Source organism: Benincasa hispida, chromosome 6 (assembly GCF_027475165.1).
Source record: "Benincasa hispida cultivar pf3 chromosome 6, pf3_genome.v1.1, whole genome shotgun sequence".
Taxonomy (NCBI): domain Eukaryota; kingdom Viridiplantae; phylum Streptophyta; class Magnoliopsida; order Cucurbitales; family Cucurbitaceae; genus Benincasa; species Benincasa hispida.
In genome coordinates, this window is record NC_143483.1 from 47,619,400 (window position 1) to 47,625,399 (window position 6,000).

Consider the following 6,000-nt stretch of genomic DNA (forward strand, 5'->3'; position numbering starts at 1 on the left):
TAGGAAACCGATTTCCTTTTAAAACCTCACGGTTACCATGATCAATAACCACCAACTACATTTTGGTTATTTAAAAGAAAAAGTATTAATTATCTAATAATCAATATTATTATAAATATAAATGATAACCAACTTATCCTACTATATTTATAACCTCCAGTTTTAATATTTCATCTCATGAAACATATAAACCATAGTTCTTTTTCTATTCCATGGTACTTAATGTAAATCTCATTTACATCAATCCTCTGCTAGATGTATCTCATACATCATATCGATTATATCACATATAATCAAAATACCTCTTGTCAATTTGAACATTTCAAATCAACACCAAGAACTTATCCTTCAACATGAATCCAAGCTACCAAAGGGACCTCATGGACTTATAGATCCGAAGCTCCAACAGTACGTGAATAACTGACTAAACTCTTTAGTCATGGGATCCACCATCCGTTAAATGCCAGGCACTCCACTAAAGACCGACAGCTGAACTCTCCTCACTACAAATATATTATGTGTCCATCTTAACCAATGAGCAGTGTGACAACCCTTCACAGATCGCTCGTAAGTACAGCTGGGCCAATAACTGTTATGCCCCCGTAGTTACATCTATCTCCTTAAGTACCAGTGATCCCTCTAATGAACATAAATCCTAGTTATTACAATGCACTCATACGTTATTACAATGCTTATCGAGTCTGTAATTCTTTGTTTGAGTCTTGAGTCGTTTGTGAAGAAGACTGTAGCAAGGGTTGCAGTTCTCCGAGGAAGGAGAAGATTAAGGGTTGATCGGGTCGTGTAGACGATGGGGTAAGCGATCGCTGAGTATCGGGTTGTGTAGACGATGGAATGCTCACGTATCGTTTAACGCGCTGGGCAATCGTTTACCTTCAGTGTTTACTAAACGATGGAGTCCTCCTGGCGATTCAAGACCCAGTTCGCCTGTGAATCGGTTCGCTCAATGAAAAATGTAATAGATAGGTTTATTTCATTTTGATTTTTTGTAAAGGCTCATCCCGGTCCATTAATACTTGGTTTATTACATGCGATGTATGTTTTTTATATGTCATATTGTATGCACATATAGTAAATCCCACTTTAGGTTATGCTTTGGTCATGCATCATCTCTTTATTGTAAATGTTATAATTTAGAGAAACATGATTTAATTATATAAGAGCATACTCATGCATCATATAATGTAAGAGCTATATTTATACATGCATAAAAAGTATTGACATGCATCATCTTTATATTATAATTGTTATAGTAAAAGGGTGAATGGAAAACATGTTTTGCTTTGTTATTACGCGTATATAAAAGTTATGTATAGTAATGACCGGACAATGCATGAAGCATGGTACATAGGTTAATTCATAAATGTTATAAACACCTTGTTGTGCGTAATGATTTTTAGTTGTTTCTTTTTAAAAGTTAAAGAGAAATTAGAACTAAAATAAATAAGAAAGACATGCATGCTCATTTAGGTTTGATTCATGTTTTAAAATATTTAAAACTTGGATCACATAAATCTAAGATCACGATTCTAATATGATTAGCAACCCTAAGGCTATCTTTTTCATCAGTTTAATAGGATTAAATTGACTAATAAAAGGTTAAAGTGTAATAAACCTATCTATAAGGGACCTTTTGTCGAAGGCGGGTTCTATCTAGGCTGGGGTATTTAAGTTGACGAAAACGTAACACCCCTACCTGGGAACTTACCTGGAAAGGTGAATTAGATAGATTTGATGCATGTATGCAAGTTAAGGATAGTCCATTAAAGTGTTTAAATGTGACTACTTGAACTTGTTCATATTTCATAGACAAGTTTATGAGTAGAGTTTTAAAAAGACGACTTAAACTAAAATCAGTAGCTGGATTGTCTAAGTTAATGAACCCCTAGATTGAACATTCAGTGGGAGGTACTTGGGGCATAAGATGCTTCATTTAAACCTTTCATATTTCTCCTAAATAGTCCACACCGTGAGATCTACCCTCGGCCTTGAGGCACCTTTAGCGTATTCCCCTAACGGATGGTGTTTGGGTAGGTCAATATCAAGGTGGATGGAAAGAGAGTTCATAGTAAGTGGGAGCGGGAAGGATTGAGGTCATGTTACCTATGGTCATCCTAGTGAAGTGAAATCTCTGTCATGAATAGCGTTATATAACGAGACGTTAACACTTCGTGGTCAGGTCTTATACAAACTCTTTGTATAGGATGTTCTCGCTCGCACGTCCCCACATGAATGATCAAGAACAAACCATCTGTAGCAAGTTACAACATTTGTAACTATTTCACAAAGCGGGTTGCATCCATAGCATTACCAAGATAAGGTTTCCCTTCTATATCCATATACTACAGATCATTTTGGTTATCACTTAAGTCATGATCCACTTCTATGTCACCACATACATACTTAAGTTACATAATGACAACCAGGGATTTTAGTTTATTGGTTTGTGGTAAAGCAAATAAAGCATCCAATGTTCAAAGATAAGTAGTGAAGAAAATATCATATATTATACATCACAAGCGTTCGTACAAAACAGTATTTACAAACTACAGGACACGAGAGTTTAGGGCATCATCCCCAACAAGTTTGCCATATTTGATATGCATGGGTGGCAAAGAGGAAAATGTTTAGAATGCATTATAAGGGGAGACATGGTGTCAACTCTCCACCACCTTAGGCTTTTGTGGCCTAAGTGAGCTACCACATGGCACATGTGTGTGTCATGGCATGGGCGAGTGTTACAAGACAAGTGTCTTGGGCATCTTCAATCGAGAATGGGATCTCATGGACAGTGTCGGACGGCACGGGTGTATCGACATTGCACCCCTTTCTATGGGCCAGAAGTTCTATGTAACATCTGTTATGTTGTTTTAATTCAACAAGGACTCGAAAGGGTCTTAAGTCTCGATTATGTCCGAATGGATGGATGTTCGAGAAGTCCTGAGTTGGATTATTACCCATGGGTCGGTGGATGATGGTTCTCGATAAGCGTATTCGAATAGAAAAGAGAAAGTTGATGACATCCCGACACTCGGGATGGCATCCTAAAGCATCGATGGGACTCAATAGTTTTTGTTTGGCCCGATACTTGCTTGAGTTGTTCCGGAAAGCATTGTAATGGCTCGGTAAAGCCTGGTAGGCGATCATTAGGCCGATAGAAGCCCGATAGGCACCGAAGTAGGCCGGTAGAACCTGATAAGCATTGTTATGTCTCAGAAAGCCCCCACAAGTATTTGAATCACCCGATAAGCCCCGATAACAGGTTATAAGCCTATTTTGGCCCAAAAAAGGGTCATAAGTAATCCCGGTGAAGTTTCAAAGCGATGTAGAAGTAAGAGGGACGTGGTTTTGGGAACCAAGATGACAGAGAGTGATGCACCATTGCATTGTGATGACTTAGCCTCATATATGGGTAAGGTCGATCCTCGTGACTTAGCGTAGAGTAGAGGAAAATCGGCTAGAGACGCACATGAGGGAAAATACACGTACAGGCGATGTGTATGGCCGAATGAATTTCAGTTTCGTATGAGTATAGTTCGGTTGAAAATGGAATAACCTCGTCTAAGGTCCGACGAAGCTTCAAAGAGTCAAGCATGTTGGGGTTTGTGCCCTAAAGTCTCGTGTCCATTAGTTTGTAAACAGCTTTGTACGAACACTTGTGATGTATAATATAAATAATATTTACTTCACTACTTGATTTTGCACATTTAGATTATACCACAAACCAATAAACTTAATATCTTTGGTTATCTGTATGTGACTCAAGCATGTATGTGGTGACATACAAGTGGATCATGTCTTGAGTGATAAACAAAATAGTCTGTAGTATATGGATACAGGAGGGAAACCTTATCATGTCTTGAGTGGTAAAACATACAATTTTGCACATTTGGATAATAGCGCATGACTTGTCACAAATGATCTGTTCCTGATCATTCGTGTAGGAGACATGCGAGCGGGGGCGTCCTATACAAAGAGTTTGTATAAGACCTAACCACGAAGTCTTAACGTCTCGTTATATAACACCGTTCATAACTAAGACTTCACTTAACTAGGATGACCATAGGTAACATGACCTCAATCCTGAGTGAGTTGGGAACTCCTGCCATTGAGGGTGGTCCTTTGATTTGCATGGGTGCGAGTGGCCAGAACGCCGACTCAAACCTATCATTTTGGGGAATCGTCTGATTTGGGAGCTGGGAACTCAGCTACACAAGATGGAATTCACTCCTTCCCCGAGGCAGGGGTAAGTAGATAGATAGCTCCGTTAAGGCCTTATTCCAGGGCTTGAACGATGTGACGCCATGCACCTTCTCATGGCCCGAGAGATGTTCACACATAGTAGGACTATGTTGTATTGTTCATTAGAGGGATCAGTGTTACTTAAGAAGGAAGATGTAATTACAGGAGAAAAACGATAAATTAGCCTGCCATAATTACGAGCATCTGTAAAGGGTCATCGTACTGATGATTGGTTATATCCAATGGACATAGAAATATATCTATGTCAAGAAGAGTTCAATTATCGGTCTTTAGTGGAATGTCTGGCAGTTAACGGATGGTGGATATCGAGACTAAAGAATTTAGTCAGCTATTCACGTACCGTTGAAGCTTCGAATCATAGGTCTATAAGGTCCCCTTGGTAGCTTGGATACAAGTTGAGAGTCAATTTTTGGGTCAATTTGAAATGTTCAAATTGACAAGAGGGAGTTCGATTATATATGATATAATTGAACGAGTTAATTAAATATGATACAATTAACTTTATGTATGAGATACATTTATTTGAAGAAAATTGAATATAAATATGATTTATATCTAGTAAAGGAAAAATATTATAATTAATATATGATATTAATTTATAAGTTATGAATGTGATAAGATCACATTCATTGGACGGTTATAAAGGAAATGGGAAGGCGCCTCTTCGTTCTAAATAACATATGAGTGCATTATAAATAGCAGACGGTGTGTTGAGCTCGGTGTACACAGATATTGTGAAAAAGATAGTGTCGTCACTTAGAAAATCAATGCTTATACGATAGTGACTGCACGATCGCATACATATACGATATTGCTAAGCGATCGCATACCAATTATACTGTCATGCGCTATTATCCAAACGATCGTTTACCTTTTTCCTAAGCGATCGTTTAGCATCCGGTATTTACTAAATGATCGTATAGACGATCGTTTAGTTTTTCCTACGCGATCGTTTTAAACGATCTCTCACCCTTTTCCTACACGATCGTATAGACGATCGCTTAATTTTACTACACGATCGTATACTTTACCTAAACGATCAAGCATATTTTCTATGCGATAGACAACCGTATCTCCCACTTGCTTGATTATTGTGTGCGGTCGCTATTCCTCCTTCCCTCTACTAAATCCGAACAAAGCCCACACTTCGGATTCTTACTCCAAGAATACTGAGGCCTCTAAGTGGTGTTGTCCTCTCCGTTTCCTTTTGTTCGAAGTAGACGATTGGGCTTCAGACTCGCTATGAAGAAGAAATTTTCATCTGGTATGATTTCTTAATCCATTTAGCATTATGAAAATATGTTTGAATGTATATGCGGTAATTCTTTCACAATGAATTGGAAAGATCCACTTTCGCTCGTAGGTGCTATTGAATAAGAGTTCCTTCAGAACAAAAATTGAATTAGGACTTGAGCATCCCTTAAGGCTAACCATGATCAAGCGTGAATCATGTGTCGCACGGTTGGAGGAGTACGATCATGACACCCAAGACCCGAACCGCCCTCGAGCTGTTCGAACCAAACAAATCTGATATGAACTAGTTGAGCCACGGACCGAACCGCGTGCAAATCGGTTAATTCTTTTCGTCTTAGAGAATTGCAACATTGTGACTTAGCATTGCAATGCTACGGAAAAGATGATCTGTTTGCCTCATCGTAGCACTGCAATGTTAGGGCACAACGTTGCACGCTGTTGTACAGTCGCCTATTGTACAGACGC